Raw genomic sequence first — 15,487 nt, forward strand, 5'->3', positions numbered from 1 at the left:
CCGCCAAACGCAGGGACTTGTTTGATGCAAACAAACATCCGTCGTCCTCGTGCAATGTCCATAGTGACGCCAGGACACTGAGCTATCCCAGGCAATCCAAGCCCTGCAGGTGGCTGGAGAACCACTGCTGGCTGGCTGAGTGCTGCTCCGGGGGCTGGATGGATGTGTCCCAGGCAGCTTGGCAGAGGTGCTGTTTAAGTGATTGAAAGTGTGGCCGAGTCTGGTGCATGACATGGCTGGGAAAGGGAAGGGGGCAGCTGCAAAGTGCCTGTGGATCAGCCTCTTGCACTGATGTAAAGTAGCCTAGATACCTCCTAAGATGCAGCAGGGTTAGTGTGCACTGTGGTGCGGAGTGTGTGTGCTGTGCACAGTGTGGTGCTGGGGGGGGGGGGGGGGAAGAGATTTCGCTAGCTGGCTGGCTAAGGGGGGGGGGCTGTGCGCAGTGTCGTGGTGGTGCAGTGTGGTGCTGGGAGTGCAGTCCACAGTGTGGTGTGGGGTGTGTGTGTGTGTGTGCAGTGCAGTGTGTGTGTGTGCTGTGCGCAGGGTGGTGCTGGGGGGGTGCAATGCGCTTGCTCCAAAGCTGCTCTGTCCCTTGGTCTCAGATTACTCTTGTTTAGTTATTCTCTTCCTAGGTTTTACACCTGCAAAACTCCTGTGCTATTTGCTGGTCCTCCCTGGAAATTGCAACTGCTCCCCACTTCGTGTTCTCTGGACACGTCCGCTCAATGTGCAGCGGACGTCAGAAAAGTGACCAGGATGTTGGGAGCCATTAGAATAGGGAAAGGTAACAAGACAGAACATAACATATTGCCTCTCTATATATCCATGGTACACTCGCACGGTGAATATGGTGTGCAGATGTGGTCGCCTCATCTCAAAACGATGGATTGGGATTGGAAAAGGAGCAGAAGAGTAACAGGCGTGATGAGGGTGTGGAACAGGTTCTGTGTGAGGAGAGATTAATAAGACTGGGAGTGTTCAGTTTGGAGAAGAGGCGATGGGGATGTGGATAGAGGTCTATAAAATCTTCACTGGTGTGGAGAAACAACACAAGAAGTAGGGGGTCACCAAATGAAATTAATAGATTTAAAACATGAAGTATTTCTTCACACAACGCACAGTCAACTGGGGAACTCCTTGCCAGAGGAAGTTGTGAAGGCCAAGATCATAACAGGGTTCAAAAAAGAACTAGATAAGTTCATGGAGGGCAGGTCCATCAGTGGCTATTAGCCAGCATGGGCAGGGATGGTGCCAGAAGCTGGGAATGGGCAACAGGGAGGGTTGTCTACCTCCCAGTTTTGCCAGGAGTCTCCTAGAATTAGGCTTCATTTCCCAGGGGCTACTGACTCCAAGCTCAGAGATTTTAGGCCACTAAAAGTCCGGCAACACAGCAAGGCTAAGGCAGGCTCCCTACCTGCCCCGGACCTGTGCCACTCCCGGAAGTGGCTGGCACGTCTTTGTGGCCCTTGTGGGGAGGGGGCAGGAGGTCCCCACTCTGCCAGTGCCCTGAGCGCTGACTGTAGCGCCTGTTGGCTGGGAAGTGTGGCCAATGGAAGCTGCGGAGGCGGTGCTTGCGGCGTAGGCAGCGTGCAGAGCTCCCGCCCTCAGGGTCTGTAGAAACATGCTGACTGCTTCTGGGAGAGCGGGCAGGGAGCCTGCTTACCGCTGCTGCGCCACTGACCAGGAGCAGCCCCAGGTAAATGCCTCTCAGCCAGAATGGGCACCTCAAACCCCCTTCTGCATCCCAATCCCCTGCCCTAGCCTTGAGCCCCCTCCAGCACCCAAACTCCCAGAGCCTGCACTCCAACCCCTTGCTCCAACCCGGAGCCCCCTCCAGCACCCAACCTCCCAGAGCCTGAACTCCAACCCCTTGCTCCAGCCCGGAACCCGCTCCAGCACCCAAACTCCCTCCCACAACTTGCACCTTGCACCCCCTCCTGCACCTGAACCTCCTGCCCCAGGCTCAGTCTGGAGCCCCCTCACACACTCCAAACCCCTCAGCCCCTGCTCAGAGACTGCACCTCTGCCATCCACCAACCCCCTGCCCCAGCCTACTAAAAGTGAGTGAGGGTGGGGGAGAGTGAGCGACAGAGGGAGGCATGGATGGAGTGAGCAGGGCAGGGCCTCAGAAAGGGGACTGGGTAAGGGCATTTGGGTTTGTGTGATTACACAGTTGGCAACCCTAGCCCCAGGGGATGGATCACTTGATGATTCCCTGTTCTGTTCACTCCTTGTGGGGCACCTGGCTTTGGCCACTGTCAGCAGACAGGATACTGGACTAGATGGACCTTTGGTTTCACGCAGTGTGGCCATTCTGCTGTTCCTAGGAGCACCTGCACACTTCATTCATGACAGGGAAGCTAAGAAGAAGATCACTAGCCCTGCTTCCCAAGATACCACCGGTAGGAGCTTTGCCCAGCCCAGCATGTCAGTTCTCATGCCTTTGGTTAGTCTTTCTGCCAGGTCCAGCCCACGTACCACTGAGGGTTGCCAGGAGTTGGATTTTCAACTGGAACTTCTGGATGAAAGGGGACCCTGGCGGCTCCGGTCAGTCCAGTCGGCGGCGCAGCAGGGCTAAGGCAGGCTCCCTACCTGCCCTGGCTCTGCATGGCTCCTGGAAGTGGCTGGAATGTCCCTGTGGCTGCTAAGTTCAGGGGTGGCCAGGGAAGCTCCATGTGCTGCCCCCGCCCTGAGTGCCAGCTCCACAGCTCCCATTGGCTACTTCCCCTGCAGCTCTCTTCTGCTGCCAGCTTCTTGGCTTTATACCAGCCCTGTCTGTTCCTTCTCAGTGGGGCTCCCTCATCAATCAGCCTATCAGGTTAATTGGTCTAATTCAGTGATATTCAGACCTGTGGTTCAGGAGCCAAATTAGCCATCAGCATTACCCAAAAGAGCCCCAGTCATGTGAATTCATGGTTTCATATAATTCTATACAGTCCCATTTAAACAGTATGATGGAAATAGTTATTTATATATATCCATATTATTCCCACAGCAAAATGACTGACCAAGTTCTTTACAACAATTGGTTGATAACACAGTAGAAGTCTCCTGACTGGTTGATAATTCCATCACACGGTGTTTTAATGTCATGTATTGCAAAGAGGAGACACGGTAAAGAGTCACTTGCAGCTCAGGACCCTTAGTCTGAGCATCACTGCTCTAATTCAACCTGCTCTGCCTTGTGTGGGGCAACCTCCCCATCCCACTTCCGGAAGCGGGTGGGAGCGAGACCTGGACAGCCTATAGCAGGCATGAGAGAAAGCTGAGTACCTTCCACCCCTGCTGGCTTCCCTGTCTTCTAAATGGCAAGTGGGAACCAAAATTACAGACATTGAAGTACAGGAGAACAAAAGTGTCAAGTTTAATTATTATTTTCCATCACAGGCGTCTCCGTTGGCTAGGACATCTGCCCGCATGGATGTTTTCCAGGGGGTCTCCTGTGAGGAGACCGTGCTGATGGCCCAAGGCCACAGGGCCAACCTAGCCTCAGGTTTAAGGACGTTTCCAAGCGGGACAGGAAAACTTTCAACATCAACACGGCAAGCTGGGAAGACCTGGCAAGACACAGGCTGCGCTGCACCCACGAGCCAAAGGGGACATCTACACAGCAAGTTCCTGAGCCCAGAGCTCCAGCTATGGTGCTAAAAATAGCCCCATAGCCTTGGGGCTTGGGCTGGAGCGTGGGCTCTGCACCCACCATGCCTCCCTGGTGTTCAGAGCCCCAAGCCTACAGGACATTTTTAGTGCCACCGTGCGAGCCCTGCAAGCCTTGGACTGCAGCCCAGGCTCTGACACCCTGTGGCAGGGGGTGCTGCCTGCTGCGTAGATGCCCCCAAGGAAGCTGAAGAGAGAGGAAGTGCTCTGGGTGTGCCAGCTTCATCTTCCGTCCCTGTGCTTTACTCCTGCATTACGGGCACTGTCACACGAGACCTGTTGGCTGTGGTGAAGTTGGAGCCATGTTGGCCCCAGGTCTGAGAGAGGCCCAGTGGGGGATGTCACGTCTTACTGCACCAACACTCTCACCATCGAAGCTGGCACACTAAACGATACGACCTCCCCCAGCTTGTCGCTCGAGAACTGGACATTTTAGCTACTCGCGATGCTGCCACACGACACACAGTCACTGAGCTGCAGATGTGCACGGTGCAGTACAATGGGTACAATGACTATGCCCCAGCCATGTCTCAGTGCCGGAGCTGGTATCCCAAGCCAACACCAGCAGGGCTGGGCGCTCGTCTCCACACCCAGCTGAGGCCTGTTTGCTCCTGGAGACGCTGGGGTTAATTCCATCACTTCCCAGTGCTGTGGCTGGGAACCCACTGGCTATTGGGCCCTGAGAACAAAGCCCTTCCTCAGAGCTGTCAGCCACCCCCTCACCTCCCCACCATCCCCTGCAATAGGAGGGTTTGGGTCATCTGAGAAAAGGAGCCAATGGCAGCTGCTTTCCTGCTACCCTCAACTCTGCCTGCCTTTATTTCCCCTCCCAGAGCAAACCTTTGCATTGCTCTGGCCCTTTGGATTGTCAGGGCCCCTAGCCAATCCTAGGCTGGAGTCCAGGCCTAGCACAGGCAGGACTCAATTGTCAGCCAGGAAAACAGTAACCGGGCCCAGGCCCCGAGCGTTTCACCCTTTAGCTCCAAAGGTATTTTCTCTCTCTCTGTCTGGGATGCTCTTCAGAGCCCATCTCCAGCAATGTGAGTGGGGATGTGTGTGTATGTAGATCTGGGGGGTCTGCATCTCTCTGTAATCTCTGCCACCCAATGGGATCCCTGCACCTGCTGTTGTATGAATTCTGCATTGCACAGGCAGGACCAGCGCTTTGCCCCTCTCGAGCACGCTCCCCACGTGGCCTGGCTTGCGGAGCTCAGTTACTGATGTCCTTGTGGGGTTGCCAAACCTTCCCACGAGCTCCCTTCCACTTGGAAATGTTTGTTGTAGTCTGTGCAAATAGGGGGTGGTGGACGGGGTCGGTCCCACTCCCCAGGGAAGGGGGCGGAGGCCAGGCTGCCTCCTGAGCAACCAGGTTAAAATTGGGGCAGGAGAAGAGGAAACCAGCTGCTCGGCTCCAGGGCCAAAAGGGCAGGCGACATGCTTCAGAGGCTCTCCCAGGTTGGGCCACGGTGCCAGCTGCATTTGGGTGTGGGTGGCCAGTACACTGGTGTCTGTGCATCTCTGCATGGGCAGAGCAGGATTTGGATTGAAGCAGAAGTGGAGGGAAACAGGTGTGAACAATGGCGACTATTGAAACTTTACTTCCCTTGGTAACTGCTGGAGGGCAGAGGAAGCCCCCCGCCGTGGGGGTTGGAGTAAATCTTCTGCTCCAGAACCTGAGTTGAGCTGTGAAATAGATGGTCGCTCTGTAATGCTGCAGTCCCTTTCCCCCAGGAGCCTTTACACACACAGGGTGAGAAAAGCCGCCAGGCAGGGGACAGATTTGCTTAGATGCAGAATGTGAGGAAAGCGCCGTGGGCAGGAGACGGGTATTGCATTTGCTTTTACTATTGGTGACTGGTCAGCTTAGGGGAGTCCATGGGGAGCTGATTCCAGATGCAGGGACTGTAAGGCAGAGAGGGAATCCAGGAGCGGGAGAAAGGTTCGGGCTGGTGGGAGCCCCAGGTTTCATTGCAAAGGGGCACTGACCTGAGGATTTGGGTGATGAGAATAAATATCAAGGAGGAGAAAAAGGGGGTCATCAGAGGTGACAGAAAACATAGAGGGGTTAAGTGAGATAGCAAAAAAGAGCTGAAGCAGCTGGACTCCAAAGATGGGCAGTGAAAATGGCTAGAGGGATTGGTACGATTAGGCCTGTTTCCCGGGGAGTCACATGAGAGGGAATGCGCTAGAGATACGCAAAATAACGACTGGTCCAGAGAAGGTGAATCCCATTCACACTTTCCTGTGACAGGAGAATGAGGGGACCCCCCCCCCCAATGAAACTGAAAGGGAATAAAAGGACATTTTTATACAGTGCATAATTAACCTGTGGAACTCACTGCCACATGATATGCTAGAGGCAGAAAGGAAGTTTGCTCTTGTGGCAGTTGAAGGTACAGGACCCCACCAGATACACCCTCCCAATTTGGCAGCAAATCGTTGATAACTCCACTTTGAGTCCAATCTTTCAACCAGTTGTGCACTCACCTTGTAGTGATTTCATCTAGATCACTTTTCCCTTTGCTTTCTGAGCAGCCAGATCCTCCACAAAGTGCCTGGAGAATTCCCCACCGGGGCCATGAGAGAATTGTGTCAGAACAGGGGCCAGAACTCAGGACTCCCTGTCTACCGTCCTGCTGTCTAATGCAGTGCCGCGGTCGCCCCCGTCACCTCCCAGGACCTCAGCTTGGTGCCACAGGGCGAGGCATTTAGCAGAAAGCTCTCCAGGGCAGGGAACCTGCTTCAAGTTTTGGCTGCTACTGTAATATACAAATTGAACAGTAGTAAAGGTAGATATAAGCTGTCTCTAAAATACTTCAGCTCAGCTTTAGTCTTGGAAACAGCACTTTGCAAACAACCTCTTTCCAGCATTTAACTGTCCAGCTTGTAAACAGCCCAACTTACAGCACGTGCTCCCGGGATGCTGTCCCACCCCAGCCGCTGGGCCAGAAGGGGGCCCCCGGACGCATGGAAAGCTCCATGGCCTATTCTACTGAGCGGTGCTGGGAGGGGGACACAGACCATTCCCAGCAGGGCCGGCTTTAGGAAGTGCTGGGCCCAATTCAAACATTTTCAGCGGGGCCCTGGCAGGGATGATGTAAAAAAAAAGTGGAAGAAAAAGCCTTTCATTTCTTTCATGTATGATTTACTTTCCATAACTATATGAATAATAAAATTATATATTATATACATTGCATCATATATGCTGTTGATTGGCCATTAATGACCGCCGTTTCACATGTGTGGGTCCCCACCACTCCCTGGGGGTGTGCACATGTGTTGGTTCCAGCTGCTCCCTGCAGGGTTAATGCCCTGGAAACTGCAGGGCAGCAGTGGACATGGGGCTGGCTGAAGGCAGGGCAGGGGCTGACTGGAGGTAGGGTCTGGCTGCAGGCAGGGCAAGGGATGTGGGGCTGGTTGGAGACAAGGGGTGTGGGGCGGGCTGGCTTCAGGCAGTGGGGTGCAGCAGGGGTTGACTGGAAACAGGGCAGGGGGTGCGGGCTGGGCAGAGTGTGCAGAGCTGGTGCGGGCAGCAGTGTGTGGGGGGCTGGCTGGCTTTGGGCAGGGCTGCAGGGGTGTGTGGCAGGGGTTGGCTGGAGACAGGACAGGGTGTTTGGCAGAGGTGGCTGTGGGCACGGGGTGCAGAGCTGGCTGCAGGAAGTGGGGGGCGGACTGGTGTGGGCAGGTCAGGGGGTACAGCAGAGGCAGCTGGAACCCCAGCCCTTTAAGTAGCCCCCAAACCTCCTTCTACCCCACCCCGGACCTTTTAAATAGCCGGGGGAGCGCTGGGGAATGCATGGGGGAGGCGGGGCTCCGGCGGCTATTTAAAGGACCGGGGTGGCAGAGGCAGCTGGAGCCCCGGGCCTTTTAAATAGCCTTTGGAGCCCCTCACTGCCCCAGGGCTCTGGGGGCTATTTAAAGGGCCCAGAGCTCCAGCCGGGGTCACGGGGCTTGCCGCACTCCGGCCGGAGCTCCAGACGGGAGAGCGGGGCTTGCCGTTCTCCTGGCCAGAGCGTGGCAAGCCCCGCAACCCCGCTCTCCCAGCTGGAGCCCCAGCTGGAGAGCGGCAAAGCCCCACCACCCCAGCTGGAGCTCTAGCTGGGAGACCGGGGCTGCACTGCGCTCCCGCCAGCGCTTCACTCAAAGGAGAGGGACTATGGAAGACCCTGGAGCAGACCGCAGCCGGGGACCGGGGTAAGTAAAAAATAAATAAATAAGTAAAAAATTAAAAAGGTACCTAAGGTGCGGGGCCCGATTCCCCTGAATTGGCCTAAAGCCGGCCCTGATTCCCAGGCGTCTGTTCTCTGTATCTCCGGAACTGGGGACTGCCCTCTGGCTCCACGGGGACGGTTACCAATCTAAACCCAGCAAGGGGTAATTACTGCCAAGCACTGCAGAGCGATATCGCCATGGCCTCGGCCATGTCTACGTTACAAAATGATGTCTCCCTAACTTACGTGGCACACAGGCCCTGCAGTTATTACATCGCTTGTGCATGTGCACACGATGCTCCTTGTGTTGGGCGTGTCCCCAGCGGGAGCCTGTTTTTAATTGTATTGTCATTGTGGGGCATTGTGGGCAGCTCCCGGAGGCCAGCAACAGTCAGTTTAAGCAATGCCGTGTCTACACGGACACTGAGTCAACATAGTTATATCGAGCGCGTCTCTACGCCACTTGGGGTGTGTGTGTGTGTGACTGAATCGCGTCTCCACATTGCTCGGAGGGGTGGGGCAGGACTGAATCGTGTCTCTACACCACTCGGTGTGTGAGTGAATCGCATCTCTACACCCCTGGGGGGGAGGGAGGGACATGTGACTGAATCGCAACTGAATATGGAGACCTGTCCAACCCTCAGCTCCTTTCACACAGGCTGTCAAACTGCTTCCACATAACAGCTTGCACCAGGATCTCCTTGGGCTGCAGAGAACCAGAGACCAAGACCTAAAATGCTCTAGATTGCCTTAAAAATCTCTCCCATCCATCCAGAAAAGTGTCTGCATTCCCCTTACCCCAGATGCCACAGTGCCCTGCGCTAGTGATGAGACAGTGTGAATAAAAGAAGGGGATTTGGGACAGTTTGGGCCATTTCTCTGCCTCAGTGAATATTCAGAAGAGTAAGTGCTTTGAAGCCAGCTGACCTTGAATGGTAACTCAGGGGTGTGTCAAGTATATTTTTGCTGCTGGAACAAGTTCTTCTGGTGGCTTGGTTGTGAATCGAATGTTTCATAACAGTGGAGTTTTCCTTTGTTACCAGCATCTGAAGTAATGTCTGGATCTGGCTCTCTCTCTCTTTAATATCGCAGAAGTTCTGCCTGTGAACAACATCAAGAAAGAGAAGCAACGTGAGGACCATGTGGAGAAGGCAGAAGTCCAGGAGATGCTCCCAGAAAAGGAGACTATTTTCCAGTGTCCTGGCAGAAAAAGGAATTGCACAAACCAGTGTAAAGTGACGGGGAAACAGAAGACGGCTGTGGGAGCCAGGCTGGTGGAGGCGGGCACTGGGGACCGAGGTGTCTGTAAGGTCACAGAGGGCACCGGGAAGGGGACAAGAGAATGGATGTTGAGTGCCCCCGCCGGGCCAGGGGAGAGCTGCCAGGATGAGGTCGCTCAGAGGTCCAGGCACAGGATGCACCCAGCTGAGGGACACTTCGTAAGCAGTGAGTGTGGCAAGTGGTTTAGCAGGTGGTCATCCCTCAACATCCACAAATGGACCCACACCAGCAAGAAGCCATACAAATGCAGCAGATGCGGGAAGAGCTTCAGCCAGAAGCCCAGCATGGCACAGCACCAGTGGAACCACACCGGGGAGCAGCCCCACCCGTGCGCTGAGTGCAGGAAGCGCTTCCGCCAGAAGCAGCACCTCCTCATTTACCAGCGCAGGCACTGGGGAGACGGGGCCTGCTGGGGTCCCCGGGCGGGCAGAGCTTCAACAGCTGGGGCGCTGCGGCCGCACCAGTGCAGGCATGTGGGGAAGGGCTGCCAGTGGGGGCGCAAACACAGCCAGAGCCTGGCTCACACACCGCGTCTCCTTGTCCCTCTGCAGAGTGTGCTGGGACACAGCCCTTCCCCCGCAGTGACGTGGGCTGGCAGCTGGCTCTACTGGCCCAAGAGCGCTCGGTGGGGCAGATCGGCCTGAACGGGCCCCAGCTGGCCCAGGCTGGGGAGCGGCACTTCGCCGTGGGCCAGTGCCCACAGAGCATCCAGTGGGAGCCACATCCCCTGGCCTTCCAGAAGCCTCCCGCAGGGCACAGACCCTTCCCCGGGGGGTGGCAGTTCATCTGCAGCGAGTGTGGGAAGAGCTTCAGCTGGTGGTCGGCCCTCACCATCCACCAGCACATCCACACCGGGGAGCAGCCCCACCCGTGCCCTGAGTGCGGGAAGCGCTTCCGCCAGAATCCCAACCTGGTCCGGCACCAGAAGATCCACACCAGGGAGTGGCCCCTCCCGTGCGGGTAGTGCGGGAAGGGCTTCGCCCAGAAGCAGCACCTCCTGAAACACCAGAGTATCCACGAAGGGGACAGAGGACCCAGAGCATGCAGGCTGTGAAACAGAGCCCCTGTAGGCTTGAGGGGAGCTAAGCAAGGGCGGGGAGACAGTTTGCAATGGGAGCACACCTGTCTAACAGCAGTGAGCTGAACTCTGCCTCCTGCCACACCTGGGCACCCCCCGTGAAATCAGTCTGTGACCCCTGAGACTTCACACGTAGGACACCATAGACTGGAGGCTGCGTTTCTGGTGTACCCTGCCCGCCGGGGGGGTTTGGGCGTGCAAGGATTGCCAGGCTGGACATTGCACAGGATGTACCGCATGGGGAGGGAGGCACTGCTGGCATGCCTTCCCTTGGTCACTACTTGGTAGGGACACGCAATAGATGCTACACTGTCTGGGACACATGGTGTACGAGACACTCTGGAGCCGCAGGCCGCAGTGGTTAGATCTCCTCCCTCATCATGTGAGCTGGGGCTGTTGCATATGCTTTGCACAAAAGGACCAAGCGGCGACATGGCAGTCGTATTTCTAAGTTCTGCCACCTCGGCCTCACCTGCCCCTCCAAAACATGTCACGCCGAAGACTTGAAAACATCCAGCAGACGGGATTGTGCCTTACTTTCCACCACATCCTGAGCCTCTGCCTTTGGCTTCCAGGCACGACCCAGCCAGTAAATAAGTATGTGGTTGTTCTTTATACTCCCTAGTACTGACACTGCATTGAGACACTGTTGAGGGGGCCAAAGGCTTGAGAGTAACAGTAGCCAAACCCCATGAATAAAACCCTGTGGGACTGTAGTGTTCCCTGTCTGACTGTCTGACCATCTTCCCTCGCACCCCCTGGCTTTAGGACAGAGCCGTGCCTACATTCAGAGCATTAAAGTGAAACTGAACCGCCGTTAGCAGCGCCACGCGCTGAGCCAGCGTTAAGGCTGATGTGTCGGCCTTACCCCACCCCTGGACATGGCTGCTTCTGGGGCTTCGTCTTGTGCTGTTAGACCATAAACTGGAGTCACTGACACCTTGTGTGCCTGTCTCACGCCTACTTTGTTCATCATTTGTACTATGATAGTAACTGGAGACAGGGCCTCCTTGTGCTGGGCAAACTGGTGGGTCCTGCCCTGAAGAGCTTAAATCTAAGGCCTGGTCTGCATGAGGGAATGAGGCCAGTGTAACTGCATTGCTCAGGGGGGTGAAAATCCTCCCCCCCGCCCTACAGTACAATTAAACAGAGCTAACGCCCAGTGCATGGCTACTGTCACCTACTGTGGGACCCCCCAGACTGGTGTGCCACGGTGCAAGTGCATGCTGGGGGGGGGGTGGGGTGGTTCACTGACCCATCGGCAGGGCAAATGGCATCGGGCTGAGCAGGGAGTTACATTGCCTGTTTTTTGCCATCAGAATTAACCGTCCTGTCTGGCCTTGCCCAGTCAATAAGGCAGCACGGTAGGACACTGGTGGGTGAGATAGTTACAGTGGTGCGGAGTGGGGGGGTCTCCAATCATGGGAACTGACTGCCCAGGGCGGTGGTAAATTCATCCTCCTTTGAAGTATTTAACTAGAACCTGGATGTTGGTCTACAAGAGAAACGCTTCATGCAGTCACAGCAGTGTCACTTGCCTGGGAACACAGGACTTGCCAGAGTGGGTCAGATCGCAGATCCTTCCAGGCTAGTGCCTGGCCAGCTCCAAACATTTCAGGGGAAGGTGTAAGATCCTATCAGCAGAACTCCAAACACATCCCATCCAGATCCCTAAGAGCTGGCAATTGGCTGAAGCCCTGAAGCACGAGGGTTAATATTCCCTTCCAGGGCAAGCTGCTCAGGGGGACAGGTCGTGACCTGTGTGATGCCCACGCCGGGCTAGAGACCCACAAGGATCCCTTCTGGCCTCAACATCTATGAAGTTATCAACTGATGGCACAATGGTTCAATCGGTAGAAAACTCTCCAGACAAGAATCCCAAACTGCTGCCCCTCGAAGCCGCGTCTCTGATCTCCACCATAGCGTCTCCTGCTCATAAACAGGCAGTTTACACAGCGTACAAATATTTAGCAATTGTAAACGATGTGCCCAGGGCCTGTTCTCTCAGGGGCTCTCAGCGCCCAGTGATGTCAATGGGCGAAGGCTCTATTCCTCCAAGAGCTATTGGACTTGGAAAGGTTCAGAAAAGGGCAACAACGATTGGGGGTATGGAACGGGTGCTGTATGAGGAGAGATTAATAAGACTGGGACTATTCAGCTTCGAAAAGAGACGACTAAGGGAGGATATGAGAGAGTCTATAAAATCATGACTGGTGTAGAGAAAGAAGTGTTGTTTACTCCTCCTCATAACACAAGTACTGGGGGTCACCAAATGAAATTAATAGGCAGCAAGTTTAAAATTTCTGCACACAATGTACAGTCAACCTGTGGAACTCTTTGCTGGGGGATGTTGTGAAGACCAAGATTATAACAGGGCTTAAAAAAGAACCAGCTAAGTTCATGGAGGACGGTCCATCAATGGCTATTAGCCAGGCTGGGCAGGGAAGGTGTCCCTGGCCTCTGTTTGCCAGAAGCTGAGAATGGGCCACAGGGGATGGATCACTTGATGATTCCCTGTTCTGTTCATTCCCTCTGGGACACCTGGCATTGGCCACTGTCAGAAGACAGGACACTGGGCTCGATGGACCTTTGGTCTGACCGAGTGTGGCTGTTCTTATGAATTTATGAAATTGTTACACGGTGAAACAGAAATGCAGCTTTACACCCCTCCCCTGAGCAGTCCAAAGCTTACTACAAAAGCATTATATTAATATCCTTCGCTGCACTGGCTTTATAATGAGACAATTCTGTTTTGAGGGTGAGATGTGACTCTGGGGGGGGCATTCTGTCACCTTGGTGGTGGTGGTGAATTTTAAGTGTCTATGTTTTTGTTATTATCAATATTTTAACCTCTTGGCGCAAGTAGAAGGAAGGGAGAAAGAAACCTCAGAAAAATCCATATTCTTACCGGAATCCGACAAGATGCGCTAGTCTTTAAAGACCTGTGGGGTTTTGGTTTCTTAATGCCTGGAGGCCAGGTGCAATAGTGAGAATTATGCACATGGATGGCGGGAAAGAGACATTTTGTCTCTAGGGCAATTAACATTTTCATACACTTTTACACTCTTAAGAAGCTAAAGTGATCGTGGTAATGACGGCTTTGCTGGTTGTCGCAGTGTCTAACGTACTCTGTATCATGGGTGTTAACTGGTCATTACTCTTCTCCGAGGGGGAGGCTCCATACGTGCTCCCGTATCACCCCCCGCCCAGGTTCAAGCAAATGGTTGGAATTCTGCTCCACATTTATGCAGGGGTGGCAGGTTTGTAGAAATTTTGCTGGTGCCCAGAACGCCCCCCCCGCCCGCTAAACTCCGTTCCCCACCTGCCTAAGGCTCTGGGAGGGTGTTTGGGTGGGTGAGGCGGTCTGGGGTGCAGGCTCTGGGATGGAATTTGGGGATAGGAGGGGGTGCAGGGGTCAGTGCTGTGGGGCTGATGAGGGGTTTGGGGTGGGGGAGGGGCTCAGGGCTAGGGCAAAGGGTTGGGGCTGGGGGGTTCATGATGCAGGAGGGGGCTCAGGGCTGGGACAGAGGGTTAGGGTGCAGGGGGATGAGGGCTCTGGCTGAGGCTGAGGGGTTCATGATGCAGGGGGGGGCTCAGGGCTGGGCAGAGGATTAGGGTGTGGGGGGGATGAGGGCTTTGGCTGGGGCTGAGGGGTTCATGATACAGGAGGGGGCTCAGGGCTGAGGGTTCGGGCGGGGGGCTGAGGGTTCTGGCTGGGGGATGAGGGGTTCATGATACAGGAGGGGGCTCAGGGCTGAGGGTTCTGGCTGGGGGATGAGGGGTTCATGATGCGGGGGGGGCTCAGGGCTGAGGCAGAAGATTAGGGTGGGGGGCTGAGGGTTCTGGCTGGGGTTGAGGGGTTTGGGACGTTGGAGAGGCTCAGGGCTGGGGTAGAAGGGCAGGATAAGGGCAACCTGCCCTGACGTTAGTGTTTGCGGGGCACTAGGACCCTGTGGCACCAGTTGATGCTGGGAGCCGGCAGAGCAGAGGCAGGGTGAGCTGCAGGCTCCAGGGAGTGCACGGGGCCAGCAAGGGGTGTGGGGGGGATACTCGGGGGAGGTGCATGGGGGTGGCAGGTGGGGCCGGGGGAGAGACCCAGCCCCAAACATTGGTGGAGCTGGGCCCCCGGGCCCTGAAAGTTGCTGGAGCCCAGGCACCACGAGTGTCTATAACTGGTCACCCCCGGGGTCTATGCCCATAGGGGAGCTGAGCATCAGAGTCCAACTCCTGACACAAGCAGGGGTTCCGGGGGGGAATCTTGCCCTGAGTCTGCCCCTTCCAATGTTGGCACCTCCACGATCTGCTGTAGCTGCTCGCCGGGGAGCTGATCCAGTGGAAGTCGTGGTAGCAACAGCGGGAGTGCTAGTGTAGACAAGGCGCAGGCGCTGGCATCACCACGTTTTCTTAACTTGCTCAGAGCAGGTCAGGATGGCAGAGTGGTTCAGATGTTGGTAGAAAACTCTCCAGACAAGAATCCCAAACTGCCGCCCCTCGTAGCCGCCAGTCTCTGATCTCCACCATAGCGTCTCCTGCTCGCAAACAGGCAGCTCACAGAGTACGAATATTTAGCAATTGTACACGATGTGTCCAGGGCCTGTTCCCTCAAGGGTCTCTCAGCTCCCAGTGAGGTCACCGACGAAGGCTCTCAGCACCTCACTGTACTCGGCCCTCAGTGCTGTGCTGACGTGTGATTCCTTGTGCGGTATGTTAATCTCACCATGGAAACACATTGGTTTGTACAGGGACTTTTACTTACAAAATGAAAACACAGATGAGACTGTAGCTCTGTATGCTGCTAGGCAGGCAGGCAGCAATTCCGGGCCCCTGGGCAGACCAGTCAATGGGCCCCCATGCACTGCACGGACGTGGTCCGCCTGCCCCTGCGCTGGCTGGTGCCTAGCGAGCTGCCGGCTGCAATGCTGAGTGCGCTCTTTCGGCATGGCCAGGGCTGCCACATGCCCGGCTGGTACGGTCACCAACTTCTAATTGCACAAACCCAAATACACTTGCCCCGCCCACTCCATGAGGCCACACCCCATCCCACCCCTTCTCTGAGGCCCCGCCCCACTCACTCCATCCACCCTCTGTTGCTCGGTCTCCCTCAGCCTTGCTCACTTCCACCAGGGTGGGGGAGAGTTTGGGTGTGGGAGGGGTTGAGGGGTCAGGCTCTACGCTGGGGCAGAATGTTGGGGTGCAGGAGGGGGTTTGGGGTCTGGGATGGAGTTTGGGTGTGGGGTGCAGAGGATGCAGGGTGCAGGGC

Source organism: Chelonoidis abingdonii, chromosome 2 (assembly GCF_003597395.2).
Source record: "Chelonoidis abingdonii isolate Lonesome George chromosome 2, CheloAbing_2.0, whole genome shotgun sequence".
NCBI classification, from domain to species: domain Eukaryota; kingdom Metazoa; phylum Chordata; order Testudines; family Testudinidae; genus Chelonoidis; species Chelonoidis abingdonii.